This window comes from Artibeus jamaicensis, unplaced genomic scaffold, assembly GCF_021234435.1.
Source record: "Artibeus jamaicensis isolate MK-2021 breed Jamaican fruit bat unplaced genomic scaffold, CSHL_Jam_final contig_1998, whole genome shotgun sequence".
NCBI lineage: Eukaryota > Metazoa > Chordata > Mammalia > Chiroptera > Phyllostomidae > Artibeus > Artibeus jamaicensis.
In genome coordinates, this window is record NW_026521407.1 from 12,572,612 (window position 1) to 12,587,703 (window position 15,092).

General features: G+C 40.7%; 1 long non-coding RNA gene across 1 annotated transcript in view; it reads right to left on the bottom strand.

The window, feature by feature from the left end:
- Positions 1-53: 53 nt before the first annotated feature.
- The window catches only part of LOC128628585 (uncharacterized), a 46,141-nt gene continuing 31,102 nt past the window's right edge, over positions 54-15,092 (bottom strand). Inside the window, exons 2-3 of the long non-coding RNA XR_008393016.1 lie at positions 5,869-5,986; positions 54-136 (exon numbers count right to left, since the gene is read on the bottom strand). This is a non-coding gene — a long non-coding RNA (uncharacterized LOC128628585). The remainder of the gene's footprint in view (positions 137-5,868; positions 5,987-15,092) is intronic.

Genomic DNA, 15,092 nt, shown 5'->3' on the forward strand with positions numbered 1-15,092 from the left:
ATTATTTGGGGGCTGCAGAAATAGCTTTGTTATGTAGAACCTTACCTTAGTTGTGGTAACAATCATACCTCTATAAAGGTTGTATTAGCTGAAAGGTGTGGCAGGGAAGACTCCAGTCTCGGAAGGCTCTGAGATTCTAGAATTGAGAAGGGGCATTGATTAGAAAACTTGGACACATAAAAACCATTCAAAGAATCCTGAGCATCACTCCAGTTCCCTGCTTACTTCTTCTATGCTCCTTGCTCTATCTGAATCTATTTTTGGTTACCTGGTCCTGAGATGCCCCCCTCATTATTTCAACATACTTCTTTCAACGATTGACTTCTGGCAAAGATGGACGCATAGGTAGATACACACAACCAAAAGAAGTACAACAAATTTAAAAACAAAAAGCAACCAGAACTGCCAGAAAATCAAACTGTATGGAAATCCGACAACCAAGGAGTTAAAGAAATATCCATCCAGAACAGTAGGAGAGGTGAAGACAGGCAGTAGGGGTGGAAAGGACACCTAGCAAGGCCATGGCTAGAGGACTGGGTAGCAGCAGCTGGCAGACCAGGAAGTCCCACATTTGCATGTAGATAAACTGGGAGGAACAACTGGGGAGCAAGACAGATCACACAATCCGGGGTCCAAACATGTAGAAATAAAGCCTCAAAACCTCTAACTGTAAAAACCTGTGAGGGTTGTGGCAGCAACAAAACTCCCAGCCTCACAGGAGAGTTCATTAGAGAGACTCACAGGGTCCTAAATGTACACAAAACCACCCACCAGGAATTAGCACCAGGAGGGCCCAATTTGCTTGTGGGTGGTGGAGAAAGTGACTGAAAGCCAGACAAGAACTGAGCAAGAGGCACTGTTCCCTCTCAGGCCCCTCCCCAACATACAGCACCACAAGCAGCCAAGTGGATTGCCCCACCCTGGTGAATACCTAAGGCTCTGCCCCTTACTATAGATCTGCCAAAACAAACCAAAAAAATGGCCCAAATGAAAGAACAGATCAAAGCTCCAGAAAAAATACAACTAAGCAACGAAGACATAGCCAACCTATGAGATACACAGTTCAAAATACTGGTGATCAGGATGCTCACAGAATTGGCTGTATATGTGTTGGAGACCATTCTGCCTGGTTTTAGGAATTGTATCTCGACCCCTTGTGGCTAAGGGCGAGGATGACCTTTGGAATGCCAGCCACAGGAGACAAAGCTTGTCTCTGGTAGCAAACGCTGCCTCAGTCTCTTCTCCCTGCCCCCAAAGCTTGGTCAGAAGTCAATTACGGGTAAGACCCCTCACGGTGGGGGGCAACCTAAGCCAGATTCGATCACTTGGGAGGCCTTCATGGAAGGACTTGAGGGGCTGCAACAAAGAGCAATGGACTCTCACCCCCCGGCTTTGACATAGCCCAAGTCCCCATGTTCTCTGGGAGAAGCACTTCCTGAAGTGCTTGATTCAGATTCCTTCCAACATCTGATCAAGGATGCCAGAAGGAGAAGAAGAAGAGCAACAAGTGGAAAAGTTATTTGAACAAATAATAAAAAAGAATTTCCCCAATCTGGCAAAGGCAATAGACTTCCAGGAAGTCTGGGAAGCTCAGAGAGTCCCAAAGAAGTTGGACCCAAGGAAGCACACATCAAGGCATATCATAATTACATTAGCCAAGATGAAAAATAAGGAGAGAATTTTTAAAGCAGCAAGAGAAAAGGAGACAGTTACCTAAAAAGGAGTTCCCATAAGACTATCAGTTGATTTCTCAAAAGAAACCTTACAGTCAAGAAAGGGCTAGAAAGAAGTATTCCAAGTCATGAAAGGCAAGGACCTACATCCAAGATTACTCTGTCCCCCAAGCTATCATTTAGAATGGAAGGGCAAATAAAGTGCTTCCTAGATAAGGTCAAGTTAAAGGAGTTCATAACTGCCAAGCCCTTATTAGATAAAATGTTAAAGGGACTTATCTAAGAAAAAGAAGATAAAAAATATAAACAGTAAAATGACAACAAACACACCACTATCAACAACTGAACCTAAAACAAAAACAAACTAAGCAAACAGCTAGAATAAGAATACAATCACATAAATGGAGATCACGTGGAGGGTTATCAGCTGGGAGGGAGAGGGGGGAAGGGGGAAAAGGTACAGAAAATAAGAAGCTTAAATGGTAGGTACAAAAGAGACAGGGGGAGGTTAAGAATAGTATAGGAAAGGGAGAAGCCAAAGAACTTATACGTATGACCCATGAGCATAACTAAGGGGGGATGGGGCAGAAATGACAGTGGGAGGGGGTACAGGGCAGAGGGGAATAAAGGGGGGAAATGGGACAATGGTAATCGCATAATCAATAAAATATATTTTTAAAAAAGAATCTATTGTGGTAGATTTTATTATTATTACCCTTTAATGGAGGACCCTGACTTTGTTTATCAATTCCAATGCTCCTCCCATTTCTGACTAGCAGGTCTCTATTCTTAGTATCCTTTTTATAGGTAGACTCATCAACCAAATCAAGTCTACAGTTTCTTAACTCTTGGTTCCACCATTGCATCTCCACCAACCTAGGCCTGACTGACTCACCTAGGATTGCTTAGGTGTAGGCTTTGTTCCACCTAGCACCTGTGCTCTCGCTTCTGATTTGCCAGATCTTAAGGGTCATTATCCACTCCTGACAATGTTCTAGGCCTAGGAAGCTTCCCATTCATCCAACATCCCAGCCCATCCTCTCCCTCCTTGCTGCCCTAGTCGTAGCATATGGCCTCAGACATGCGCAAAGGTATCAGTAAATTTTTGAAGTCTTTTTTGGCTGGTTTCAGAGTCATGTCTTATTTTGAACACTCTCTGGTGGGGCATCCATTAAAGCTCATTCTGTCCTGGAAACCTAGATTTTCATGATTTCCACTCTACACCTTGTTGTATACATTAGACCTTTCTTTTACTTATCATATTAAGTGACTATCTAAGGTCTTCTCCCTGACAGTGTAACATTGAAACAATCTTTGGAGATTCATTTTAACCATTCGTTTATAAAATTTTATATATGATCTTTGTGATATGGCACTAGGGATTGCCCCTAAGACTTTAAATACAACTTTAATAAAGTAGCGGGTTTTTTGTTGTCATTGTTTTTAGAGTACAGAGATGGGGCAGAATAGAGTCTGAAGAAATAGTTACTATTTTAAACATGTTAATAAATGATCTACTTGAAAGTAACTAATTCATGAATCTACCTGGGCAACATCTATAGGATTCATGATTTCACACCTGACATTTTTCTGCTGTACTCCAATATTAGGAAAGCAACAGAATGTGAACAACCAGCAAGTAAACCGGATAAATGCCTGTTTTCCTAAAGACCCTTGAACAAACTTCGGTACAAACCAGTGCCAACAGTTACATTAAAGGTAGATGAGAGGACTCTGCCAAGATGGAGGCGTAGGTGGAAACACTTTGCTTCCTTGCACAACCAAATCTAAAAACAATAAAGTTTTAACAACAATAAATGCAACCAAACCACGCAGAAAATCGAACAATACGGAGTCCGAAAATAATGAACCGCTCAGCTAAACCGGTAAGAGGGGCGAAGCCAGCAGTGGAGCAGGTCGGGCAAAAAAGATCCCCCAACCTGGGAGGTGCACAGGCAGCTGAGGGCACAGATCCCTGGTGTGGGGTAGCTACGGGCGGAGCCAGGAAAGGCACAGCACAGCTGGCTGTCTGCGGTTGCACATTTGCGCACAGATAAACCAGTGAAGAGATGTGCATTGAGACAGACCGTGCAGGCCCCAGTGTAGGGCAGCGGACTCGCACATTTGCGCTCAGATAAACAGGCAGGGGCGAGCGGAGAGGATCGCCATTGCCCCCTCTCTGACTTGGCCCCCACATACAGCATCACAAACCAGAAACCTGGGTGGCCCCGCCCTGGTGAACACCTAAGGTGCCTCTCCTCATACGTAATAGGCAAAAACAGATAAAAACATGGCTCAAGAACAATTCAGAGCCCCAGAGCCGATAAATCTAAGCAACGAAGAAATAGCCAAACTTTCAGATGCACAGTTCAAAACATTGGTGATCAGGATGCTCACAGAACTGGTTGATTTTAGTCACAAATTAGAGGAATATATGAAGGCTAAACTAATTAAAATGAAGGGAAATGCACAGGAAAAGGTAGTAAGGTAGTAAGGTAGTAATTGGCATTACTACCAATAGTAATGGAAAGGAGACTGAGACTCAAATCAAGGGAGCAGGCCAGAAGGAAGGAAAAAATGACCAAAGAGAAAAATATGAAGAAACAAGAATTCAAAAAAATGAGGAGAGGCTTAGGAACCTCCAGGACATCTTTAAACGTTCCAACATCCAAATTATAGGAGTACCAGAAGGGGAAGAGGAACAGTCATGAGTGGAAAACTTATTTGAACAAATAATAAAAGAGAACTTCCCCATTCTGGCAAAGGAAATAGACTTCCAGGAAATCCAGGAAGCTCAGAGAGTCCCAAAGAAGTTGGACCCAAGAAGGAACACACCAAGGCACATCATAATTATATTAGTCAAGATTAAAATGAAGGAGAGAATCCTAGAAGCAGCAAGAGATAAGGGGACAGTCACCTACAAAGGACTTCCCATCACACTGTCAGAGGATTTCTCAAAAGAGACCTTACAGGCAAGAAGGGGCTGGAAAGAAGTATTCCAAGTCATGAAAACCAAAGACCTACAACCAAGATTGCTCTAGCCATCAAAGCTTTCATTTAGAATGGAAGGACAGATAAAGTGCTTCTCAGATAAGATCAAATTCAAGAAGTTCATCATCACCAAGCCTTTATTATATGAAATGTTAAAGGGACTTACCTAAGAAAAAGAAGATAAAAAAAATGAACAATGAAAGGACAGCAATCTCACACTTATTAACAACCACACCTAAAACAAAAGCAAATTAAGAGGACAGCTAGATCAGGAACGGAAACATAGAAATGAAGATCACATGGAGGGTTAGCAACAGGGGAGTGGGAGAAGGAGAAGGGGGGAGAAGGTACAGAAAATAAGTAGCATAGACGGTAGATAGAAAATAGATAGGGGGGAGGGTAAGAATAGTAGGGGAAATACAGAATCTAAAGAACTTGAGACACATGTTCATGAACTAAAGGGGGGAATGGTGAGGGAGGGGTGTGCAGGGTGGAGGGGAATGAAGGGGGAAATAGAATAAATGTAATGGCATAATCAATAAAAATAAAAATATATATATTTTTAAAAGTAGATGAAAAAGAGTTATTTTGGATGTTTAGCACATTTTACTCAAGTAAAATGTGACTACCACTTCCCTGGCTGGTGTGGCTAGGTTGGTTGGAGCACCATCCCATAACCAAAAGGCTATGGAATTCCTTGTTCTGATATCTGCTTCCTGGTAACACTTTAGGAAACTCATTGATGCACCTCAGCATTCACTTTAGCATTTAATTCTTGCTCATACCACTTTCCCAAATTATGAGGAGCAGAAAGAAAGAAAACATTGTACTTAATAAACACAATAACAATGTGGGAAATAAATGCTTACTTTTAAAATTAGTTTTTAGCCCTGGCTGGCATAGCTCAGTAGATTGAGCGCGAGCCTGTGAACCACACGATCGCAGTTCGATTCCCAGTCAGGGCACATGCCTGGGTTGCAGGCCAGTTCCCGGCAGGGGACTCACAAGAGGCAACCATACATTGATGTTTCTCTCCTTCTCTCCTTCCCTTCCTCTCTAAAGATAAATAAATAAAATATTTAAAAAATAATAAAATTAGTTTTTAATTAATTTAATCAACATAAAAGAAATACAGTCTTGTTAAACAAGATTTTTTAAATGTAAAAAAAATAAATAAATTCGATTCCTGGTCAGGGGCACATACCTGGGTTGTGGGTTCAATTCCAATCTAGGCATGTCTGATTCCCAGTCTGGGGCGTATGGGAGGCAACCAATCAATGCTTCTCTTGCACAGATGTTTCTCTCTCTTCCTTCCTCTCTCTCTAAAAGCAATGAAAACATATCCTCTGGTGAGGACTTTAAAAAATTGTGACTAGTTCTGTCAGTCAAATAGATAATCAAAGACATCTTTTCTCCTTTTGATTCTGGTTGTTCAGATTCTGTTGCCTTCCTCATCAGTACAATTCACTGGGACTATATATAAAATCTGCAGAAACCTCAGTAATCAACAGGCAACTCCACAGCCTTTTAATTATATTGCTCTACCTTATTTTAGCACCTTATATTTCTCTACCACTTTACACCATAACATTCCTACACTGAATTCATTATGTAAAACAAAGTGTGGTGAAGAAAAGCAGTCATCAAACTTAGAAAGATCTGGGCATTTACACACACGAATCTTTCCAGTGGGCAGTTCAAAGGCAAAACATCTTGTCACAGAGTGGGGGAGTCAAACTGAAATGATGACTGTTCAGTGTCTCTCTTACTTTGGAGACCAAAGTGCATTTGATCCTTGTTCTGATACCTGCTTCCTGGTAACACTTTAGGGAGCTCATTGATGCATCTCAGGATCTACTTTAGCATTTAATTCTTGCTCATACCACTTTCCCAAACAATCATGAGGAGTATAAAGAAAGAAAATATTGTACTTAATAAACACAATGACACTGTGGGAAACTTACTTTTAAAAATAGCTTTTACTTCATTTAGTCAACATATAAGAAATACATTATCATTATATATGATTTTGAAAATGTCACAGAAATTAAAAATCATTTTTATAGCCCCAATCCAAAAGATAACCATTAATAATACTTCAGTGAATTTCCTTTGGAGCTTTTAGTAGTGCACATTTAAAAAAACAGCTTGTGCCCTGGGTGGTGTGGCCCAGTGGACTGAGCACTGGTCTGCAAACTGAAAGGTTGCAGGTTCCATTCCCAGTAAGGGCATGTGCCTCGGTTGCGGCCCAGTGCCCAGCTGGGGGTTGTGCAAGAGGCAATAGATTGATGTGTCTCTCACACATCAATGTTTCCCTCCCTCTCTTTCCCTTCCCTTCTCCTCTTTCTAACTAAATAAATAAAATCCTTAAAATAAATTTTAAAAAAGATTACTGTGATCACCCTATATGTATAGAATATATATATATACTTTTGTGTCCTATTTTCACTTCCAATTATAACTCAAGCAAATATGCATACTTTGAAAGTTGATGTGAACACAGGGTTTAGTAAAAATATGTGTTTCATTTAAATTAGAAGTCAAGATTATATTACTTTGAACATCATAAAACATATTTCTTCATCATTTCACCTCTCCCTTTTGCATTATTTAAGTTGAACACTGTATTTTTCCACATTTTGGAGAGTTTTATCTTTTTGGATGGTAAATATGATTGCTAGCAGTTATTATATTTTATGGCAAATTAAAAATGTTGCTTTAAATCTGTTAGCTTGCACTAGGCCTGACATTTATTTCATAGAATATTTTATTCAATTCATTAACATATTACCAAAGATCTACATTACCTTTAAAATAAAATAATTCTATTCTTATTATCATAGCCTCCTGTGAATCAATGATTTAAAAGCTCCAAAGCACAAATATTTATTAAACTCTTCAATGTTACAACAGTTTTCCTTCCATTCACCCATCCTGCAGTCCTGATATGACACCAAAAGGAGTAGTAATCCCGAATTAAGTTTTTCTTTTTAAAAACTGACAAAGGCTTGCTACGCCAGCATCAGCGACAGGAGGAGAAATGTCTCCAGTCTACTACACTCCCCTCCAAGCCAGGTTTTAATTTGTTGAGAAGGGGGGTAGGGGGGAAGCCTATAAAAATCTTGGCAAAACACAGAGCTGTTAATTTAATCAATTTTAGTAGTTAAGGCAGTGATTTCAAGTGCTAACACAATCTGTTGAAAACTAATTTCCAAGGTAGGGGAGACTCATTTATTTCTACTTTTTCTTCCCGGTTTCCCAGTCTAAGGGAATGAGCGTAGCCATCATGGAACCAATGAGAGACCGCCCCACCACCACCACCACCACACACCACAGTTTAGGAAGCTTAGTCTCTAACTCAAAGCCTAAAGTAGCAGAGAAATATACTCTCCTTTTCCCTGGAGAGGGTTTTTGAGATGGCAGTGAAGTAGACCTCAACTGATGTGGAAATATACACCTGCCTGAAAGTGGCCTAAGAACTAAAATTGTGTTGAACCACGAGAAAGAGCTGAGTGTCTTTTACACAGGAGGAGAGGAGTGGGGGTGGGAAAGGGAGAAGAGAAGGGATGCTCTCCCTCTCATCTGTGACTGAAGTCTTCCAGTTCTCAGTGCCTCTTGTCAATACATTTATTTTATAGTATAGTGGCACCATATTTTGATATATTAACAGATATGTTTCTAATTCCTGGTAGTTCCTTTATACCCTATTTAAAAAATAATACTTTGATGCATTGATTACCTTGGGGAAGGACTGTTAGAGTGGGAAAGGCTTTTTGAGTACAACAAGCCTGAACCCTGAAGCTTTCTGAGCATAGACAGTTGGGGAGATCTGTCGGTATCACCCTTGGGGCAAAATATAGTTTACCTGGACTGGAAGATCAAGAGAGAAAATCAAAGGAGAGAGTTCAGGGTCCTCCCCTGATTCATACCACCTGGTATAAGCAATCCAGGGGTAGAGGAACCTGTGTGCAGCCCAATAGAGCCCAGGAAGGTTTCAAGACACCATAGTCCTCTTTACCCATTATGTGAAGGTGCAGAAGAAATATGTGTCTTGGGTGGTGGGACAGGGGCAGCCTCAAAGCATTGCTTGTGCCTCAGTGTGGTGTAGGGAGAATCAAAATACTTTCTACACACCTAAGAGTAACACAGACTTTGGGCAGGGCTTAGACACTCCAACTAGTTCTTTGTAGTCTAGGAATGGTGAGGGAGCATGAAAGTAGGGGGAAAGTGTGTTTAGAGAGCCTCCTGCAGTCAGGAGGAGAGACAACAGAACAGCCACCTGGGCCAAAAACAGATGGGATGTGGAACATTTTAGCAGATGCCAACATGAGCTGATGAACAAGGACAAGACACTACCCATCCCCACCTTGATGCTGTGCCTCTCTCTACATGTCTCAAAGGAATAGAGCAGTGGGAACCCTAAACTAAGATTTTAGTATCTGTTACTCGGCAAAAATGACAAAAAGAGAGATTAAGTTGTAGAAAAATAAAGAAAGGTACATTTCTTATGAAACTGATTTGTATTTATTGAGATCTATGCAGTTACATGTACCCTATACAATTTCCAATAAATGCATACAATAGACCTAAATCCTTTTAAAAAAATGTCCTATATATTAGACTTTGAATTAGATTTGGACGTCATATATATATATATATATATATATATATATATATGAAGAAAAGAACAACTTTGTTGAATTCTAATCAATATCATTTTCAGATTAGAGTCACAGTTTTACCATATTTCTTTGCGAATGGGGGTAACAATTTTTCTTGCACTGCCTACTTACATTAACTGCTCAGTTGGTGGACTGTAATAATTTTTCTCAATTCCTGGGGCGAACTAACCCCAAATGTCACTACTATTGTCCACCTTTCATCAACTTCTATGTCTCTTCTATGCCTGGTGTCCTGGGAAAGGTTGTCAGAAATCATAGATTAGACAAACTGTAGGGGACCCCAGGGGAGCATTTACTTTAGTTCTTGCTTCCAAGCAGGCATGCAGATAAATCATTCAAGAAGAATGATTGTCTATTCTATTTTTTAGAGATTTTATTTATTTATTTTTAGAGGGGTGGGAAGGAGAAAGAGAGGGAAACATCAATGAGTGGTTGCCTCTCGCATGCCCCCTACTGGGGACCTGGCTCGTAACCCAGGCATGTGCCCTGACTGGGAATTGAACTGGTGACCCTTTGGTTCACAGGCTGGCTGTCAGTCCAGTGGGTCACACCAGCCAGAGCTGTCTATTCTATTTTTAAAGATCCCCAAGGAAGGCCGTCTCTAATAACCTGTTTCAATATATAATCTATATCTTGAGAAGGTTCTTACGTTTAGAAAACCCTAACCTAAACCCATCTCCTTTTGTTCTCTTTTATAGCACATTGTGATAAAAATACATTATATAGTTCTGTTGTAAAATAATGTTTGGGGCTTAAATGTTGGATTTTAGCTTAGAGACAGCATTTATTCTGCTAGAGATGTTTGACCCTTTTGGAAAGAGTTTCTGGCTTACATGAAGAGTTTATAAATTGCTTCTCAGAGGCGGGTTACCGACTGCTGAGTGGTGATTCTATGCTGAATGAGAAATAGTGGGGGTAGCTGGACTTCTCTGTGAAGAACTCTCTATCTCTCAAAAGCTGTTTGTATGGAGGTACTTTACAGGACCGGAGAGATTTCTTCAGTTATGTCAGCTGAGAGAAAGGAAGGAAGACACAAGAAGCCAAACCTGAGGCAGGACATCCCATTGCTTAGCGCACCCCCCAGCGGGGTACCTGATGGTAGTGACTATGATGGAAAAAACCAGAGGAGAGGTTTTGGTGGCAAAATATCTTCAAGTCCTGAAGTCCCTACATGAACCTTTGATAGGATATTACTCTAAGACAAGGATTTAAGATGAACTGCAATGAAATATTCCTTTCAAGCCTAGAAAGAAAACCAGAATAAGATTGCTAAGTGATAAATAAAGGTTAAAGGTTAGTGGATAATGAGTGAACTGTAATGAGGTGCTTTTGGGTTTTGTTTTTCCCACTGTTACGAATTACATGAGTGACACTGATACACATTAGCTTTGTAAAAAATCAAGTGTTAGAATTATAGCTAAAGTTTTCTTTGTCCGCCCCTCTCCCCATCCCATTAGTCTCCCTAAAGTAGGTTCATTCCTGTTTTGGGGAGAAGACTTTCTGCTTTCCTGGCCAGTGCAGCCCCTTCCTTCATCCTGGTGTAAGGCCGGATGATGGAGCAAATGGTGGGGCGAGTCAGTATTTCCTTTATTCTTAGACACTTACGCGTTCAAAAGAGAATCATTGAGTTTCTCAGGCCCACAAAATCATGATGCAATTAAAAGAACCTATGATTTTGGCATATAGACTTTCACTTTTTAATGTACATTATCATTGCCACAACTTTTTCTATATCTGTACAAAAAAATTTTTGTTTCTTTGGCCATTTTCAAAAGAAGTTGAGAAAAGACATATCAAGACCAACCGATCTGCCACCATTAACCTGGAAGGTTTTCATTCCATTTCCTGTGCTATTAATCTTCTCTGAAATACTGCAATAATTTCAAAGTGGTTTCCCTATTTCCCAGTCTCCTCATCTTTCATCTCTCAACCCCCTTCCCTCCAATTCATCTAAATATAGTGATAAAATACCATTGTTATTTCATCAGTCTTCACATTGCTACAGCATAAACTCCCAATTCCTTTGGTGGGCATTCCACAATTTGATCTCAATATGTGAATCTACACTTACACTACTCACTACTCAAACTTCACAACTATTGTGCTCAAACATTCTATGGACTATGCACATCTCAATATCATTACTCCAGCCCTATCTGAATTTCCCCCCTTCATTTATCTGAATTCTATCTGTCCTTTAGAGCACTGTGCTAGCTCTGTGTGTTACACATAAATGAATTTGCTACATAGCAATTCTCTACTCTTTTGGAGTTATAATTTGACTATACATTTCAATAACCACAGAAAAGTTCAAATTCTTGGGTTTAATAATCCCATTACTGAGGCTTTATTCTGTAATGAACAGAAATAGAAAAAAGGTTAAGTCAGTTGTGGTGCATACACTTAATAAAATAAAATATAGCTATTTAAATTATAATTAAGAGCACTATATAGCTTATGGAAATGCTGATGTATTTATCATGAAAAGGAGAAAATAAAATTGTGATTAAGTATGAAACCTTGGAAAGGAAACTAGACAAAGAGAATCTGTGAGGGGTGGGATAGTGAGAAGGTAAGTGGTTCTTTTGCTTTTATTGTAATTCCATCATTGCCATCTTAATGCTGTTGTTATAATATACAATTGTTCTGAAGAGTAATCAAAAGTTCAGATTCAAAGTATCTGATCCAGCCCATGAGCTGAATCTTTCTTTTATTAAGATTCCTTAAAACGATAGTAAAAAAATTTTTAAAGGCATTAAAAACACAACAATAAAGAGATTGAAGTGGGAAGAGCTCTATGAGGTAGGATTAAGTTCATTCTGAATAACAGAAAATCTAAAATAATAGTATCTTAAGATAGAATTTTTCTGGGACTTCCGTCAAGATGGAGGCATAGGTGGAGATACCGTGCTTTCTCACACAACCAAGTTTAGAGACAAAATATTAGCAACAGAAAACACAGCCAGAGCACAAAAAAATTGAACTTTTTGAAAGTCTGATAACAACGAATTGTTCAGCCTGACCAGTAAGAGGGGCGGGGTTGAACAGGAAAACTCAGTCAGCCGGACTTGGGTGCACAGATCCCAGGCGTGGAGTTGCAACAGGAGGACCCAGTGAGCAACTCAGTGAGTGACCCAGTGAGCGACTGGCAGACCCAGCGAGGACGCAGGGCAGCAGGTTGACTGTGGTCGCACATTCCTGCACAGATAGATCTGGGGAGGGAGTGGGCGGTGGGCGGTAAGATAGGACCAAGCAGGACCCAGCAGCCGGAGGCAGCAGAGGGAGCCGCCATTTCCCCGTTCTGACCCCACCCCCACATACAGTGTCACAACCCAGTGACCTGGGCAGCCCCATCCTGGTGAACATCTAAGGCGCCTCTCCTCATACTTAATGGGCGCAAACAGACCAAAAATGGCTCAAGAAGATCTCAAAGCCCCAGAACTCATAACTCTAAGCAATGAAGAAATAGCAAAACTTTCAGATGCACAGTTCAAAACACTGGTGATCAGGATGCTCTCAGAACTGGTTGATTTTAGTCACAAATTAGAGGAACATATGAAGGCTAAACTAATTGAAATGAAGGAAATTGCACAGGAAACCGATAGTGATGAAAAGGAAACTGGGACTCAAATCAAGGGAGTGAATCAGAAAGAAGAAGGGAATGACCACACAGGAAAATATGAAGAAACAAGAATTCAAAAAAATGAAGAGAGGCTTAGAAACCTCCAGGACATCTTTAAACACTCCAACATCTGAATTATAGAGGTACCAGAAGGGGGAAAGGAACAGCCACCAGTGGAAAACTTATTTGAACAAATAATAAAGGAGAATTTCCCTAATCTGGCAAAGGAAATAGACTTCCAGAAATCCAGGAAGCTCAGAGAGTCCCAAAGAAGTTGGACCCAAGAAGGAACACACCAAGGCACATCATAATTATATTAGTCAAGATTAAAATGAAGGAGAGAATCCTAGAAGCAGCAAGAGATAAGCGGACAGTCACCTACAAAGGACTTCCCATCACACTATCAGAGGATTTCTCAAAAGAGACCTTACAGGCAAGAAGGGGCTGGAAAGAAGTATTCCAAGTCATGAAAACCAAAGACCTACAACCAAGATTGCTCTATCCAGCAAAACTTCCATTTAGAATGGAAGGACAGATAAAGTGCTTCTCAGATAAAGTCAAATTCAAGGAGTTCATCATCACCGAGCCCTTATTATATGAAATGTTAAAGGGACTTACCTAAGAAAAAGAAGATAAAAAAGATGAGCAGTGAAAGGACGGCAAACTCACAGTTATTAACAACCACACCTAAAACAAAAGCAAACTAAAAGGACAGCTAGATCAGGAACGGAAACACAGAAATGAAGATCACATGGAGGGTTAGCAACAGGGGAGTGAGAGAAGGAGAAGGGGGGAGAAGGTACAGAAAATAAGTAGCATAGATCGTAGGTAGGAAATAGATAGGGGGAGGGCAAGAATAGTAGGGGAAATATAGAATCTAAAGAACTTGAGACACGTGGTCATAAACTAAAGGGGTGGAATGGTGGGAGAGGGGTTGTGCAGGGTGGAGGGGAATGAAGGGGGAAATAGAACAATTGTAATGGCATAATCAATTTTTAAAAAGATAGAATTTTTCTTTTTCTCTTGTTTCAGAAGTCCAGAGGTGTCCACAACACCAAGGATGTCAGACCCCTCATTTTTTACTTCACCTTGTTTCTATTCCCGAGAACATGTTAGGGTCCAAGGTGGCTGCTGGAGTTATAAGCTATTCGTTTTGTGGCAAGAGGGAATGGGAATAGATCCTAAGGAGGGCATGAATTGTCCTGCATGGCACAATCCCCAGGATCATCTTCAAGAAAGTGGAGAGTATTAGCTTTGCAGGCTCAGAGGATTCAGAGGAAATTTTAGTGCATAGACCCAGAGGATTTTCAATTCATTGATCCAGAGGTCCTTCTCACAAACTCAGGGTCCCACTCCTTCCCAATCAGGGCCAGACCTTGGTACAGCAGACCTGACATGACAGAGAATCCAGTTTTCACTGGAACTCTGCTACTCTTGTAATTAAGTCCCACTCCTGCTCCTCGAATTTTCTGTCCTCCAGCTACAGGCAGTGAGAGTCTCCTCATGTGCTGCCAAGGTGGGCCACTGGTTTCACACTTCATCTTATATAGGTGAGGTAGCTCTCTCTGACCCTCAGCCTTTCATTCTCTCCCTAACGCACTAGTAGCCAGGAGAAACAGCCATCCAATTTCAAAGTCGTTACATAATTATGTCCCTTGAAACTTTCAAATGACCCTCCAGTGCTTCCCCTTCCCCAGCCTTCTACCTCAGGCCCTGACTGGTGGAGTATTGACAATTACCCACAACCACTTGCCAAGGGTCAATACTCACACAAGTGACCAGGTCTTTTCTGGAAGCCAGATGTTCGGTGAAACAGCTCTAAAATCCCACTTTAGAGTCTTCTTCTCATGATATCTCCCTGTCCCAACTGTCATAAATTGCCTTCCCTGGGAAAGACTCTGAGATTCTCTGTAGGCAGGTGGTTTGACAGTGCCAATGGGGATAGGGTACCCAGATAGAATACCAAATGTGCAGTTAAGTTTGAAATTCAAATAAACAACACATAATGCAATATTTGGGACATGCTTATATTAAAAATTATTCTCATTTATCTGAAATTCAAATTAACTGGGTGTTCTGTGTCTATATTTGCTAAGTCTGGCAATTCTATCTAGGGAACAACAC